Source organism: Pipistrellus hanaki (genome assembly GCF_964339955.1).
Source record: "Pipistrellus hanaki genome assembly, chromosome: 16".
Lineage (NCBI taxonomy): Eukaryota > Metazoa > Chordata > Mammalia > Chiroptera > Vespertilionidae > Pipistrellus > Pipistrellus hanaki.
Window position 1 is genome coordinate 22045792 of NC_140518.1, and position 17278 is coordinate 22063069.

A 17278-nucleotide genomic window follows, 5' to 3' on the forward strand; every position below is an offset into this window, starting at 1 on the left:
CAAAAGAGTACAAACAACTTTTTAGGGATTTTAGGAATTTAAAGGGCAGAAACTTGAGTGGAAGTTGTAGGATGCTATCCTCAAGTATCTTTGGCATTCAGAATGGCAGACAACAGGTGAACTTGTTTGAGAGCATGTTAGAGGGGTCTGTGAACCCCCAGAAGTGACCAAGAGTGACTAATAAAGCATGCTGAGGTTTGGAATGTACAGTAGATGACCAGCCAGTAAAAGACGATATTGATGCTAATATGCTCATTCCAATGTACAGACTGGTGAGGCCATGGGCCACTGGGGTTATAAGAGGTGCTATATGAGAAGTAACAGCGGTGTGATGGACAGGGACAAGTTGATAAGGGAGTCCAAACTCGGCAGGCTAAGTGGGGGGAATCAAGGTTGGAAAGCGCACAGAGAGCACTGAGAGATTGAACTTGTAGCGGTCAGCTCAGACCATAGTTTTTGTCAAGGCTTCTTTGGGAGACCTATGTTTATCCTCTGCCTCAGAAGAACTCTGAATCAAAGACTCCACCCACAGAGCCTATACCCTAACTGTATTCTAACTCCTAGTCACTCCAAGTCAGGAGCTGGCACTCCCAGTCTATGTCACTCAAAGTCCCACATCCCAAGGGCTGGGGTTGCTCTCCTGGAGTTAGGCATCCAGTCCTGCTAGATGTCAGTATGCTTCCTTAGAATAGGGTATTCCCACACTTGCTTCTGCTCCTGCTCTTGAGTTTTTCCCTTATAAAGGCTGCTCCAAAAGGCTTCCTATGTGCTAGAATGTCATTTTTATTCACAGAATGATTGAGAAAATATTATGCTCTTTGCCCTGTTTAGAGACATGGCCATGAGTGCCTTCATTCATGGGCTCAGTGCAGGGCACACATGGTCCTGCTCATCTACTGAGGGTCCACTAGAATGCCTAAGTGGGAAGAATGACACAGCCTGAATAATGCACAGGTAAGGTTTATTTTGGACATAAGCTCTTTAGAAGTGGTCACTCCACCACTTTCGATCTTTATCTTCTAGGGCTGCAAGTCCAGGGATAGAGAATAGCCAGGAATGGTTTGTGGAAGAGTCTTGATAGCCAAGCATCAGATTCATGAGAAATCTTCTGGGGCTGGTCTCCAGGCACGCTTAATGAACAACTTGTCCAGCTTTCACTTGGCCACCAAAGCCACCCTTCTAAAATACAAATTTGATCATGACATTTCCTCTGTTCAAAAACCCCTAGCAGTCCACCAAGCTGCCAGGCACCTCTTCTTTGGACCCTGGCTTAGATGACCCTCCACTGAGATGCTGAGATGTGTGCCCCTGAAATGCTGCAACTTCTACCAGTCCCTTTCCCATCTCTCACACTTCTCCCACCATCTGAACTTCCCTTCCTTCCTCCAGCAAACTTTATGCCTCCTTTAAGCATGTCCTTATATGTTCTCTACTCTTCAACAACCTTCCCAACACCCACTGATCCACCCTCCCAGGCAAAGCCAGTAACTTTCCCTTTGTGCCCACAGACCTTAGTAGAAACTGGTACAAAGCTATGGTTACAGTTGTAATTATTTACCTAGTTCTATCTCCCTCACCTGGCTGTGTTGATCTTTTTATCTCAGCTTCAGCACAATGCCTAACAAACCTAGAAGATACTCAATAATTGGTGTTCCCTTTCCTTTCCCCCTCTTCCCACAATCATTCATTTTCCAGGAAGAGTGAAGCCCCCTTGGTGGGCAGGAGGAGGAGGGTGAGAAATCCTGGGATAATAATGACCTGAGAACCTAGGATCATGGTTACTTGTCTCCACTAAGAGCCACTCAGGGATAGGGATAGGGCTTCTCTTCGAGGAGAGGGTCTTGGATAATGCAGCCAGGTGTCCTTCTGCCATTTATTTCCAGACTCTTTCTCTTGGAGTTACCCAGACTCCTGCGTGCAGTGGACACGTGAGCACCCATCTGCCCCAGCAAAGTCCACTAGGAAGTTATTGTACACTGGACAGCTCTTGACTGATTTATACTCACTTGAGGGAGAGCAGCTTTGCAGATATGCCCACATCCATTGCTGCAGCATTTCATTCCCTTGGGACATGATGCATCTCCTGAGCATTTTTCAACACAAATCCCAGCGGTTCCTTTGGGCACCTGGGGGCAGACTCCAGGTCTTTGTTGCTCTGAAACATACAATGGTTTTTGTGCAATCTGGAACAGTCACTATACAGTCATGAGAATGTTAGAGGTCAGATGGCCTTGCCACTAGTAGGACTCCCACCTCTTCCATTTCTTCCTTCATGTTCCTGGACCCATCCCTCAGCTTCAGCAGCTCCACTTTTACTCTAGAGTCCCCATTTTCACATTCAGGCTCTTAGAAGAATGTTATCCCTGCTCCAAAGGCTGCACAGTCCCAGCACACAAGAAACCTGCACTTGTCATAACCCTCTTCTTTCCACCATATAAGATATTAGAAAAATCTCTTATCACAGTCAGCCATCTCCCCACTTCACACACACACCATGTTCATCCTGAAGTCACTCCTGTTGGAGTCCCACATCCAGGGCACATCTAGAGAAAACCCAACTTCTAATCAGACCCAATCTGATCAGATAAGAAGAATGGAAATGCAGGGTGATCACTCTTGAAAGTTAGAGAATGCGTATCTGATAAATTCAAAATCTCCATTCTGCAGTGAACACACTGCCTGCTTTTATGCCAAATCATCCTCAGGCCTGAAGCCAGGCTCTGAGCCCTCTCTGATGTCAGGCAGGAAACCCCTCAGCACCCTCACCTTGGAGAAGAGGTGTCCGAGCGCAGGCCATCTCCAGCCCCACGGTGATGAAAGCCACCAGAACAAAGACTGTGCATGTCTTCATTTTGGCCTGTGATGTAAATGCACACAGAGCCCAGCCACAATTTATACCCTCAGTGGTACCAGAAAGGAATGTGGGGCGGGGCAGTAAAATAGGCAGAGTATGACATGATCCTCTATTCTAGTTAATAACTGGTTTCTCTTTAATTAGGGTATGCTTTCTCGGATATGCAAATCCCAAACAGGAAAGTTTGGGAACACTTTCTATCCCTTTGTTCATTGCTACATCACAGTTTGGCATTGGTTTCCTGGTGTCTTTAGGAGCAATGGCCAAAGACAATAATTTTCTCTGTGTAATTAAGAATTTCAGAGGAAGAGCTAGGTGTTGTCCCGTCTGGTTTCTCCTGGAGGTCCAGTTCCCAGAGGATTCAATGTGCTCCTGGGGGGATGGTGAATATAAGGTGTTTTGGAGCCATCCCAGGACTGAGACTCCTAAGTAGGTCACATTACCCACCTATCACTAATGTCACTCATCCAAGGAGATGAATGTTCAAAGATCACAAGTTGGCAAGGCCTTTGGGAGTTAAGAGACATAGCCCATTCTTGATGGTTGGGGGTCTCTGAGTCTACACTGCTCCACACTGAAAGGTTTCTAGAGAGAGGGCTACAATAAGCTGAATTACAGGAAAGAAACACAAAATGTTGCACAGGGTCCTGAATAAGAAGCCTGCCCTCTTTCTTATCCCAATTATAGAATTTCAGAGAAGGGGGTGTAGAGGTAAAACTCTGACCGTGGGAATGAAGAGAAATCCTGTTTCATCTTGGTGGTCAGATCTGGGACAAGCACCTCACGAATACTTATAGGGAGGCCTGGATAAGCAGAGAAACACTAAGCAAGTCAAGAGAGGAGGGCTCAGACTGGCCACCCCAGGTAGTTAGCTCACACCCAGCCTCTCAGAATCAAGCTGAAAGGATACAAGCACCCAGGACCCCTCAGTCTGAAGGATAAACCAGAGTATCTGAAGAGGACCTAGTAGTTTAGTGCAGGGTGGAGATCAATGGCTCAAAGCAGCACAGAGTACAACAAAGAGCAAACCCAAATCCAAATCCAAATCCAAGGTGGCTGGCCCAATGTCAGATTACTGAGTAGCACAGCCTTGGTGAGTGTGTGGGGCCAAAGTAGACAGCCCTAAAAACTTGCAGAAGAACCCTCCATAGCACTGTTGGCAAGGGGGACTCCCTAATCTCTCTCTTCAAGTGACTTAGACATGGCTATTATTACTTAGTTAACATAATCTTTAAAAGTTCTTCCCCCCCCCCCCATTTTTCCATGTGTTTACTATGTATTTTTCTAAGTGTTTTCCTAAGCTTTTACACACACACACACACACACACACACACACACACACACATCCGTTTTCTGCAGAAATTAAGTTATATTGTTTTGCTTTATTCACTTAACATTGTGTCATAGAGAGATTTCCATGTTAGTATTTTACCCTTTTATTTTTATATTTATTTAATTTTTAAAATATATTTCATTGATTTTTTTTTTTTTTTACAGAGAGGAAGGGAGAGGGAGAGAGTTAGAAACACCGATGAGAGATAAACATCAATCAGCTGCTGCCCACACACCCCCTACTGGGGATGTGCCTGCAACCAAGGTACATGCCTTTGATCAGAATCAAACCTGGGACCCTTGAGTCCTCAGGCTGACGCTCTATCCATTGAACCAAATCGATTAGGGCTCTTTCCCCCTTTTTAAAAAACAACTACTACCTAATATTCCATTATATAAGTGGTTCATAATTTATTTAACCAAATTTTAATTGCTGAACATTTAGGTGGTTTCTGTATCATAAACAATTTGCTGTTATACGCATCGTATACTTTATACATGCTTCTTTGTTTATATTTGTGTGTATTTTCCCAGAAAAGATGCCTAAACATGGAAATTCAAAGGATGTATTCACTGTAGAGTTGAAATATGTGCCAATTGTCCTCCCAAAAGACCAAGTCTATTTACACTTCCTCCTGCAGTGAAGGAGACATCAGTTTCTCACACACTGACCCGATGCTTTTATAATCTTGCTTCCTCAAGTTTAATTTTTAATGGAATATTTCAAACTGTATATTCCCATACTCCCCCTTGGGAATGGAGGGAGGGGCAAAGAACTTTCACCACAGTTATGAAAAGAAAATTTATTAGCGGAAATTATGTAAGACAACATAATGTGATGTTTGCTGCTCTAGCACTTGGAGTTTCCACTATGAAGCAAAGGGTAATTATGGCCTATAATTGTTTTGCTGAAGCATGCAAGGTTGCTAAGGAGGGCCCTCCCTTCAATAATATGACACTTGACCTTTATGACCTATGCCTGTACTTCACACCTGTCATCTCATTGAATCCTCACAAGCTTGTGAGATCACTCCCTTGTCGATGGGACTGAGACTCAAGGGACTGAAATTCAGAGGAAGTCCATGCTTTGCAAACACTTCAATTCCATCTCAGACCCACCAATGGGAAACTTCCAGTGGTGGAGTTCAAAAAAGCTCCCCAGATGCTTTCACACATATGGAAGTGAGGAACACTTTGCCTACCTGATAAAACCTTTATTTCTTTGTGAAAAACTAAACAAAATATCTCCATGGATAGTTGATTTCTAGTGCTCTAGTGACAATCACAAATTTGCGGATTTGGCAAGTTCTCATGACATATTATCATTTGATAGTATCCAGTTGTCTGCAGCAACAATCAAACATATATTTAAAAAAAATTAAGGGAGGAACAGTATAGGGGCTCCTAAAAAATTAAATATAGAATTATCATCAATTCCACTTCTGTGTATATACCCCTAAAAATTGAAAGCAGGATTTTGAAGAGCTATTTGTACACTCATGCTCATAGCAGCATTATTCACAAGCTGAACTTGGAAACAACACAAGTGTCCATTGACCAATGAGGGGATAAGCAAAATATAGTATATACATTAAGGGAATATTATTTAGCCTTCAAAAGAAAGGAAATTCTCCAATTTGCCACAACATGGGTGAACCTTAAGAATATTATGCTAAGTGAAATAAGCCATCACAAAAAGACAAATACTGTGTGAATCCACTTATATAAAGTACTTAGTCAAATCATAGAGACAGAAAGTATAAAGCTGGTTGCTAGGAGCTGGAAGGGAGGAGAGAATGGGGAATTAGTGTTTAACAGTTATAGAGTTTCAGATTTACAAGATAAAAGAGTTATGGGGATAGGTGGTGGTGACTGCTGCACAACAATGTAAATATGTTTAATACTACTGAACTATGATTAAAAATGGTTATGATGGTAAATTTTGTTGTGTGTTTTAACACAACAACAACAACAAAAAAGAAAAACCTTAAGGAAGAAGACTGAGTCTAGACATTGGGCATCCCTACATGTCCTTAGTCTGCAAAACCTAAATGAAACGATTACACTGTAGTAAATGTCTACACTTGTTGAGAATTTTAATAAATTTACTGAGCCAAACTGACAACAATTGTCAGTAAACAGAATAGCAACAGACGGAGAAAATGCTCTAAAAAAATAGCAGTTTTGCAGTTTATTTTATATATTAGAATAAAAGGAGGCGATATAAGGAGGGTTACATAAACTTTATTGGTGGTAGATAAGGGAGTGAGAGAAAGTAAAGTGGAGAAATCTCTTAAATTGGATAAAAATTAAAACAGAGAGAACATCTGCTACATTGGTCGGTACAGAATAGTTAACACCTACTGCACATAGAGATGGTATTTAGGCAACAAGATAACAATGTGGTCTCAAGCTCTGGTGCCACTGGTTGTGCAATTGTGCCTTTGAGGAATATGGAAAAGAAAATTACTCCGTTATTTCAAAGGTATGTTATCTTAGTTGTTCAAATACAATAGACTGGCTCAATTAAAGATTAACCTTTGTCAAGGAAGCTACAGGTCCAGAATGTGACTACCAGCCATGACCCACTTTTAATTAGGAATTTTAATGTTCAGACCATCCTATGTGGTTACTTGGGTCTCTGAATTTACAAGGTCCATCATGCAGGCCTCCATGGCACTTGTCAGGTTTAGTATGTGGCCTCTTTTTCATCCACACTATTTAAAAAGTAGAAAAATGAAGTCACAGTTTTGTCTATTTCTCCACCTTTTCCCATTTTCTGTCTGCTTAGATTTAGTGGAACCCAAGATGACAGGCATTAAGAAGGGAGAACAGGTGGAGACAACTAGAAAATTGAGAGAGGACAAGTCCCATGGCTCTGTGAAGGGTAAGTATAAAAAAGCAGCTCAGGACAGTCATGTAGCCAGCTGGCCTCAGTCACCAGAAAGAACTGTGATTCCTTTCACCATCTACAGCTCAATTTGCATGCTAACTCAGCTCCTGGCCTCCTGAGAGGAAAATGCCCTGTCATGGGAACATTACAGAACATTCTAGGTGGGGGTAAGATAGGGAGAGGACAGAAAGTTTGCATAAACCAGAGCATGAGGAAACAGACTACCTTCTATCTAGAAAGGGAACTGGGGAAGGCAGGCACTGCAAGAAAAACACAGGCCCGAAGCTGATCCACAAACAATAGGCTCTGTTCCATGTCCTGTTCTAGCTCTGGTCCCTCCTGGAAACTTAGAGAAACGTCAACTGAAAAGTCAAGTAAGGATATACAAGGTCCCTTGGCTCAGGGTAAGAAGAGGAAGTTTTATGAAAAGAGAAAAAGGAAACACAAAATCTTATATTGTGCAACAGGTGACGTCCCACATTGCCCCACCACCAGGACTCTGTGCTTTTGTTTATAATTTCTGGGTGAAGTACTTCTTCATTAGAGTATTCAGGTCTCATAAGCCTTCCTTGGTGATTCAGCCTCTGTGGAACTGAGTTCCTTCCTCCTAATTTGTTCAGGGTCAGGGAGGCATGGGGAAAAAGATTCCAGTGTGAGGGAGAGCCCCTAACCCTGTCCCCTCTCTAATAGTAAAGTCAAAGACAGGTCACAGCTCTGTTCTAGACTTCATCTGACAAGTGAGAGGACAGAATCTTCCAGATAGGAATCCAAGGTCCTTCCCACCCTCAGAGGGCCACAGGAGTCAGGAAGAGTCAAGCTTACCCTTGACCTGGCTGATGGGTTTTGTAACCGTGGTTAAGCCTCAGCCCTCATTCTTAGCTGCTGAAGCAGACCCTCTTCTTGAGATTGTCTCACCTCATTATAGTCCATCACCTTGGAATATGTCTACTTCACCCTGGGTTTGAACTGGGGGAAAATTTATCTCATCTTCTGGAGCAGCGGTCACCAACCATAAACCAGAGCATGAGGAAACAGACTCCCTTCTATCTAGAAAGGGAACTGGGAGGCAGGCACTGCAAGAAAAACACAGGCTGACTTCCAGAAGTTGATCCACAAACAACCGGTGGTCTACAGTCCACTGGTGGTTCATCAGGTCTTAAAGGTTGGCAACCACTGTTCTAGAGTATTCCATTGCTTTTCACACTGAACTGGAAGATCCACTGTTGGTGATTCTCTAGCCGGTAACTAACTGTGTGAGTTTCCTATTGCTACTCTAACAAATTACCACAAATTTGATGTCCTAAAACAGCATACATTTGTTCTCTTAAAGTTCTGGAGGGTCAGGACTTCTGGTCAAGATGGTGGTATAGGTAAATGCAGTACTCGCCTCCTCCCACAACCACATCAAAATTACAAATAAACTACAGAACAACCATTACTTGAAACTGCTTGAAAGCTATCTGACTGGAATTCCTTCAGCTAGGGATTTAAAGAAGAAGCCACATCAAGACTGGGAGGAGGGTAGAGATGTAGAATGGGCTGGAGCAGTTTTTAATTGGGAGGGATATCTTGGCTGCAGAGGCTCCCCCAGAGAAGCGTGGGGTCCCAGCACCACAGTAGGCCCCAGTGCAGGGTTCCAGTGCCAAAAAGACAAGTCCCCATCATTTCTGGATGTAAAAACCAGCAGGGATTGAGGCTCAGTGACACAGAGATTGCTGGAACCTCAGGAAGTTCCTTTTAAAGAACCTGTGTGTGGACTTCCTCCCTCTGGGCAGCAGTGCAAAAGGCACCAGGGACAAACGGGTAAGAATTGAATTGTCTGCATAAGGACAAGAGCTGGGGAGATAGCTTTCTCCAGACAGAAGTGCTAGCAGAGGTCATTGCTCCCTTAATGACCCCCCCTCCCCCAGGGATGAGAAGGGGGGCCATATCTGTGTCTCCATCAACCAGTGTAGCATTGTTCACTTGCCCTGATAATTTTCCGAGATTCCCCACCCCACTCAAGTGCCACCCAAGCTGTTTCCAGTGGTTTTCCCATATGAATGGTCTGTCTTGTCTCATGCTTCAAACTTTTCTAAAATCTCTCAAACAGTATCTGGCCTCAGCATGCCCCACAACTTTCACTAAGCCACTCCTCAGTCCTTGGCACTCAGCTGTCATAATATGAGGATGTTGGACAAGATGTTCTGAGAGGTTCCTCCCAGCTTAATAGACTACAATTCTATATGCTGTAGATCAAGACTTGATTGTGCATGTAATTCTGTCTCATGTACTAGGAGTTCTGATGGGTTAGTAAGGAGACATGGCTTTAGGTTACTCCTACAACACTCCAGAAACAAATCTGACATTCATTCTTCTGTGTTCATGATAACATTCTATCTTTGCTTTGAACTTTAGAGAGCTGATCCACATGATGACACTGGGAAGTTAGACACCATGCCCATTTTAAGTAAAAAAAGTTAAGGCTCAGAGAGGGAAAGAGAATCTTTCAGATGTCAGATCCTGTGATGGGTGCTTCACACATAACCTCATAATAACTCTTCCAAGAGGATATTATCTCCACTTTACAGGTGTGAAAATTGAGTCCAGTAAGGCAAGATGACTTTCCTAATGATTCACTGATAAGTGATAGAGACCCACTTTCCCGACTCTGCAATACCTTGTCTTTCCCCTATATTGTACTGCTGCTGCTATTTACAACTTCTCTACCAAATGTGGAGATGATGACTCTTATCACCACAGCTGTCCTTTTGAATCATTCTTTCATGGTGCTCTCCAAACAGACCTATAAGCCTTAACAAGTCACATCACCTCTGTGCCCATTGCCTCATCTGTAAAATTGGAGGAATGAGTCCCTACTTCATACAGGTATTAAAATCATTGTTGAAAGTATTGAGCTTGTATTTTTAGAGCATTTAGCCCAAATGAAGTTCTCAGTAAATGTTAATTATTTTGTTTGGAAATGGTGATTTGTCCCTAGTAATAATAATAATACCAGCCAATTCCCTTCACACCAAATCATATTTAAAAGATAAATTGTCTTTTTTTATTTAAAAAAAAAAAAAAGTCTTATTATGAAGACACACAGAATCAACTGCACTTACCCATGTATCCTCAATAGCAGAGAAACTGATGGTGTACCATCCTCATGGGGGACATGGGTCCTTTGCCAAAGCCAATATAAATTATGGAAATAACACCAATAAAACAACACAACACATAATGAAGATTAAATTAAGAGAAGGAACAGACTACTGAGAGGAGCTGTGAACGTGGAAGAGTATGTCTCGATGATAAGTGTCAGGCTCAGGTACCTTTCCTGGAGACCTGCTGCCCGGCCTTGACGCAGCCCAGCTCGGTTCCAGGTCACTCACATAGACCTGGACCCAGGCCTCCTTGGAGTTGGCACAGCTTTGTCTGCCCTTTTTGGTTTGGAATCTGCGGAACAAGAAGCAGATAGATTATAATCACATGGGACCTTGTCTTTGGTAGATATCTCCCTTTGTTCATGTTGGACAGTTCTAGTGAGTGAAAGGATGCTTCTGGGGTGGTACTAGAAATGGATTTCTTATAACTTCCAATCAATCTTGGAAGACCCAGATAAAGAATGTTCCTCTATAGTTTACAAAGTGATTCCCCCAAGAAAGCTAACACCCACCTATTGTGACATCATGCAGTTATCACAATGTTATGTACTGTATTCCCTAAGCTGCACTTTACACCCCCGTAATTATTTTGTATTGACCAATTTATATTTCTTAATCCCTTCATCATTTTAACTTTTGTAAGTTATATAAATATCTAACCACTATGCTGTACGCCTAAAACCAATATAATACTGAATGTCAACTGTAATTGAAAAAATTAAAAGGGGGGGAGGGGATGTTTCTCCCGTATGAAAATGAAATTGGATATACCTAGCCATGAGTTTATCAATGTTATGGATATAATGTGTAATCTAAGCATGTTGGTGCTTCCCAGCCATCTGTAGGGAATCCCTTGTGTTCATGTAAAGCCCTGCTTGGTTTGGCAGCTGCTTTCTGGAAGGGCTTCAGCCCTGAAACTAACTTTTCTCTATTATAAATTGAGTGAGACTTGAAGGATGATTAGCCAGGAAAAGTGTGTGTGGATGGGGTTATTTAGGCAAAGAATAAGAGGCCTGCACTTTTTAAATGTGTAAAATAAGTTTATTGCAATATTCAGTAATAATGATAACAGCAACTAACACATAGCACTTACTATGAGCCAGAGATGCTCTAATTCTTTTATAGATTCTAATGTATTTAATCTTACTAGTATTTCTCATCACAGATTAGGAAATTGAGCACAGAGAGGTAAGTAACCTAAGGAAGAACAGACTAATAAATGATAGATTTGGAAATGACACCAAAGAAGTCAGGCTCCAGAGTGTAAGTAATATAGACCTAAGTTCCAACCCCTGACCCAAGTGTATAAATACCACTCTCTGCACTATATTAACTAGTTAAAAAAAAAAACAACACAAAAAACCCCCCAACCAAACAAAAAAAAACGGTTTTCCTCTCTATCCTTTTCTCATTGTTTGTGTGAAGGTTGATTATTGTAAATTTTTATGCTTTTTAGTGAAATTGTTATGCTTATTACTGTGTTGTTATTGTTGCTTTGTATTTTTTTTTTAAATCCTCTGTTTTTGTTTGTTTCTTTTACTTCTGTATATCATAGCCTTACTTAATAATAGTGGATATTGTAGTTTGTATTGATCTCCAAGTATTGTTACTGGCATTGGCTGGGTTCAGTGGTTGTTCTATGGCAATTTTCTCCACAGATATATAGTTTGTCTCCCATTTCTCTTTTAGTTTCCTTCTTCTCTCTCTTTCTCTCTCTCTCTTTCTCTCTCTTCTTTTTTTCCGTTTTCCAACTTCATTTTGTCATTACTTTTTTCCTTCTTTTTCTCTTTATCCCTCTTTTTATTTTATTTATTATTATTTTTAAAATTTTTCTTTATTTTATTGTTACCTTTCTTCCTTCTCTCCTATCCCCCAATTTGCCTTTCTCTAGTGGTCACCTTTGTTGGAGGTTATTAATATTGTAAATACATTCCGGTTAAGTGCCTCTTGTGTTGTACCTGGTAGTGTTGTAGTTTGTACCTTTAAATCAACGTAGGAGAAGAAACACCACATAACCAGACATCCTGAAAAGAGAGGCCATTGGGAGACAAAGAAATAGCCCGCACATGAAAGAAAAGCAGGCATCACCAGAAAAGGAAGTAAACGAGTCAGAGGCAAGCAGCCTACCAGAGCAAGAATTCAGAATAATGATCATAGGATGGCTAAAAAGAATGGAAGAGAAATTTGACAATAACCAAGAAGAAATGAGGAAGAACCATGAGGAATTGAAGAAGAGCCATGAGGAATTGAAGAAGAACCAAGAGGAATTGAAGAAGAACCAAGAGGAATTGAAGAAGAACCAAGAAGAAATGAAAAATGACATCACTACCATGAAGAACTCAATAGAAAGCATCAAGAGTAGACTAGATGAAGCAGAGGACCGCATCAGTGAGCTAGAAGACAAGATGGAAAAAAATACCCAATTAGAGCAGCTTCTAGAAAAGAAGATTAAAAAGCAGGAGGAGAGCCTACGGGAGCTTTGGGACAATACAAAACAAAATAATATTCGAATAATAAGGGTTCCAGAAGGAAAGGAAACTGAGGTAGACATGGAAAAAGTATTTCAAGAAATAATGACAGAAAACTTTCCCGAGATAGAGAAGAAAAAACCCACACAAATCCAAGATGCTCGCAGAGTCCCAAGCAAAATAAATCCCAGAAGACAGACGCCAAGGCACATTATAATTAAATTGGCAAACAACAACGACAAAGTAAGAATCTTAAAAGCAGCCATAGAGAGACAGAAAGTGACATACAAAGGAACCCCCATCAGACTAGCAACTGATTTCTCAACAGAAACATATCAGGCCAGAAGGGAATGGGATGAAATATACAAAGTCATGCAAAGGAAGGGTCTGAATCCAAGAATACTGTACCCAGCAAGGCTATCAATCAAAATTGAAGGGGAAATCAGGAGCTTCACAGACAAAAAAAGACTGAAGGAATTTATCTCCACCAAACCAGCAATGCAAGAAATGCTAAAGGGTCTACTGTAAAAATAAAGAAATAGGAAGTGAAGAAGGAACACGGGTATAGAATAAAAATGGCGTCAAATGAGTACCTATCAATAATAACCTTAAATGTAAATGGATTAAATGCTCCAGAGTGTAAGTAAATCAGAAAAGAGAAATATGCTTATTTTAAATTTATATTAAAAACTTAACAACTCAAGCTTTATAATTATGATGTAAAATGTCTTTCAGTTTTACATTTTGCATGTCTTTGAAAATTGAAATCCATGGGTTTCTCTCTTCCTTAAAAAATTAAGAGAATTAAATAGTAGTTTTCCTTATTTGTTCTAAATATTAATCTCTGCAGAGGATGTGTGGTGTACCCATGCTTATACTATCTCATTCTGCCCTATGGGTACACTAAGCCAAGACATGATTCATGTCCCTGGCCAGATGGATCAGGACAGTGTGCAATTTAAAACTCATGAATTGTTTACATCTGAATTTTCCATTTAATATTTTGGAGCACAATTGACTAACTGAAACCAAGAAAAGTGAAACCGCAAATAAGGGGGGACTACCGTAGATGAAGGAGGTGAAGTGAAGATGAGCCAAGGGAGACACCCAGGTTACTGGCTTGGAAGCTGGGTAGGAGGGAATGCCTTTTAGTGAGTTGAGAATACAGGAGCACAGGGACAGAGGGAAAGATCTGAAGCAATACCACATGTATGACTTGATCCATTGTATGCAAACAGTGGAGCATGATAAGAACTCAAGACAGAGAAGCAGAGAGAAGGGGCTGCATGAAGACACTGTCTCTCTTGGATGCTAGAAAAAACATTGTTTCTACCTTCAATACATGAAAGATGGAGCCAAGTGTGCTGCAACTTGACTTTGGGCCACACCTGAAAAGAGGAGGATGAGGCTGGGCCATAGAGGGGAAGTGTTATCCATGAACCATCCATGGAGCCTCTGCTCTTGAAGGGAGAGAGCTGAGACTACTATTTAATTTTGCTTGGGACTACTATTAAATAAAAACTACTATTTATTTTGCTTGGGACTACTATTTAATAAAAACTACTATTTAATTCTCTTAATTTTCTAAGGAAGAGAGAAACCCATGGATTCCAATTTTCAAAGACATGCAAAATGTAAAACTGAAAGACATTTTACATTTCATGTCTCAGAGTTGAGACATGAAACTACAGAAACAGAAATGAAACCAACCAACAATGAGGAGGGAACAGAGCAGAACTAGGTAATGATGTTACGGAACATGAACTGTTCAGCCGGAATTCCCTGTACTCATGGCTGGGGCACTCTGATGGACTGATGTGGAGCCTCAAAGAGGCTGGAATGAGTCAGAAAGCTAGGGCACAAATAATGCCCCTCCATGCTGTCATGACAGCTGGCTACTTTCTGCCACCACTGACTGAGAGACCTTGGGTCATCCCCAAAGATGAAGACCTTGACTCATGGCCTTCCTGATCTTTTCATTCTTCTTAGTTTTTCAACTCCACAGTGGGATATATACTGTTAGTCAAATCAGTGGTTTATTCATTCATTAACCAAAAATTTATTAAGTTCTACTATGTATCAGGAGTGGTTACCACTGGAGAAATATTGGCAAAGAATGCACACAGTGAAATAGAAAAATGACCAATTCTATATGTGTGATCCAGGGCTAATTATTTCACCTGGGAACATCAATTTACCACATATGAAATTTCATCCTGAGAATCCATCACATTATTTATCCAACATATGCAGTACATATATTTTGCATATAAGTATGCTATTGTCTATTTCAAGGTAAAACACACAAGACAAAAAGTTATTTCCTAAACTTGGGACTGATATGGAAAGTCTTACATACGTTATTACTGAGATAGAATTTTATATTCAATAAGTTGCCTTTGTTAAAAGAACAAACATGATAGAGACTATGTCAGAAAAGTCATCATGTTATAATCATCATGTGCCAGGATTTGGTTAAAATCCAGCAACACTTGGTATGAATTTGGTTTAAAGTCAGCAGCACATGATCTACATTTTTTATTCCCAAGAGAAAATGGCACAAATAACACATATCACAATGTGGTAAGTGCTGTAATCATGGAGGTAGATAATAAGGTTCATTCTCAGAAGTGGTTGACCAGCAGTTTCCATTTCCTTCTTCTCACCCTGCCCAACTCATAGAAACCAGCTCTCAGAAATTGCATCATGAATATGAAGGGAGTTCCCAAAGAAATTAGGGAATGTAATTCAGGGCAGGAGAGTTGGGGTGTGAAGAAGGCATTGTCTGTGACCTAAAGTTTCCAATGAAACAGGTGCTACACTCCATTTGTGGGATTGACAGTAGCAAGGAATGACACCTGGATGCTAAAGCCTCAGTGAAATTAGCCATTGCCCCTGATCTTTTCTTTGCTTTACTCCCTCAAGACCAACACTAGCAATCATAGACATGGGACAGCAACTCAGCACATGTGTTTTCATGGAAGTAACTCTACAGATACAGGAACGACAGAATTCCTAAGGTGTGGTCTCACTTGATGTCTTGTTTCCATTGTTCTGGCCCCCTTTGGAGGAATTCTAAGCCCTTTGATTTAGTTCCAATGTAGGTTCATCATCCTAGCTCAGCTTCAAAGGCTTACCAAAGTTGTTGATGGAACTCCAAGCCAACTGGCAAAAAACACCTTAGCATCTAGAACAACAGTTGCAGGATGATAATTTCAATCCCAGCATGTATATCATTTATCCTTAGGAGAATCTACCTATGGATTCCCCAGGGGGTGGGAGGGGGTGGAGGGGGGAGGGGAGAGGGGAGGGGACGACGACGACTAGATAAACCTTGAGCTCCCTGAGGAGATTGAAATTTTTTCACTCTGGCAGGAAGCCCAAATTCAATATTTAGAGCTTTCTGAGGAGACTGCCACCTTTACCGCAGCGATTCATAGACCTCTGAGGAGGTGCAATAATCTTCATCAGAGGAAGAGACCCAGGTTCAGCATCCAATGCACATCTAAAAGATAGAACCACCTCCACAAATAATACTAATTTAAAAATGGGAACCAGCGGATGGGTGTAGTGACACATCGGTATGCATTCTAGGAGCCAGAGGGCCCTGCAAATGCCAGCCTGTGCTTCCTGATTCAGTGCTTCATCCGGTGGAGCTGGCAATGGTACACCTGCACCACCTCCCCTGGAGATTGCGAGGAAAGCTGCTCTGGTTTCAGGCCTTTTGGGCTCCATGGGCATCCCTGGCTGATAGCGGGACGCTCCCTGATGGCACAGGAGTGGGCGGCCCTGCAGCCTTGGGAAGGCCAGGCTGGGAGAACCCTGACCTTTAGTGAAATGTCACCCCGAGAAACAAAACCGCCCATTCCCTTCTTTCCCCAAGCCAACTGCGGAGGGGGTTCATTTCTGAAATCCTAACATTTGAGAAGCTGGAGGAGGCAACCTGTGCTGGCTGAGGCGAGTTCTCTCCAAACAGCAGGTGGGCTTGCTGACTGCCCAGGTCCCTGTGAACTCAGGCCCCGCTCACAGGAGATGGGGCGCCTGAGGTTCAAGGCTGGACTGCGGGCCTCCCCGTCTCCAGGAAGCCCTTTCTCCATCCCTCCCTCCCTCCACCCTGGCCAGGCCCGGCCCTGTGTCCGGGCTCGGTCCCACACCGGCTTGGTTTGTTACTGTCGGTGGGAGGCGCAAAGGGCATCAGCTCCTGGGTTCTTCCGTTAACGGTTACCGCGGGGACCTCGCGTCGCAAGCGGCACTGCGCCTGCGCGCTGCTGGTGCAAGGGGCGGGGCCAGCTCGTCACCTGACTTCTCTTGGCCCCGCCCACTCAGGGGTTCTTTGCCTCCGGATTCATTTCTGCAGCCCCACCACATCCAAAAAGGACTGGAGTTCTAGGTAGTTAGTGTTGAATGGAGCAGAGACCACCCAAGAGGCAGAGACCCCTACTCGGGAAACAACTCCAACTAGCCAATTGCGGAGTCAAATAACAAATTTTATTACAGATTCGAATCTGGGCTGCCGCCGCCAGGATGAAGCAGGCAGCAAACAGCAGCAAGCAGTTCCAAATCCAGCTTTTTATGCACATTTCAA

General features: G+C 42.2%; 1 long non-coding RNA gene across 1 annotated transcript; it reads right to left on the bottom strand.

The window, feature by feature from the left end:
* Positions 1–2049: 2049 nt before the first annotated feature.
* LOC311611748 lies at positions 2050–16951 on the bottom strand. The gene is made up of 3 exons (XR_014793145.1): positions 16848–16951; positions 10394–10517; positions 2050–2155 (listed from the first exon to the last, which is right to left on the bottom strand). It is a non-coding gene; the product is annotated as an uncharacterized lncRNA (long non-coding RNA).
* Positions 16952–17278: the final 327 nt, after the last annotated feature.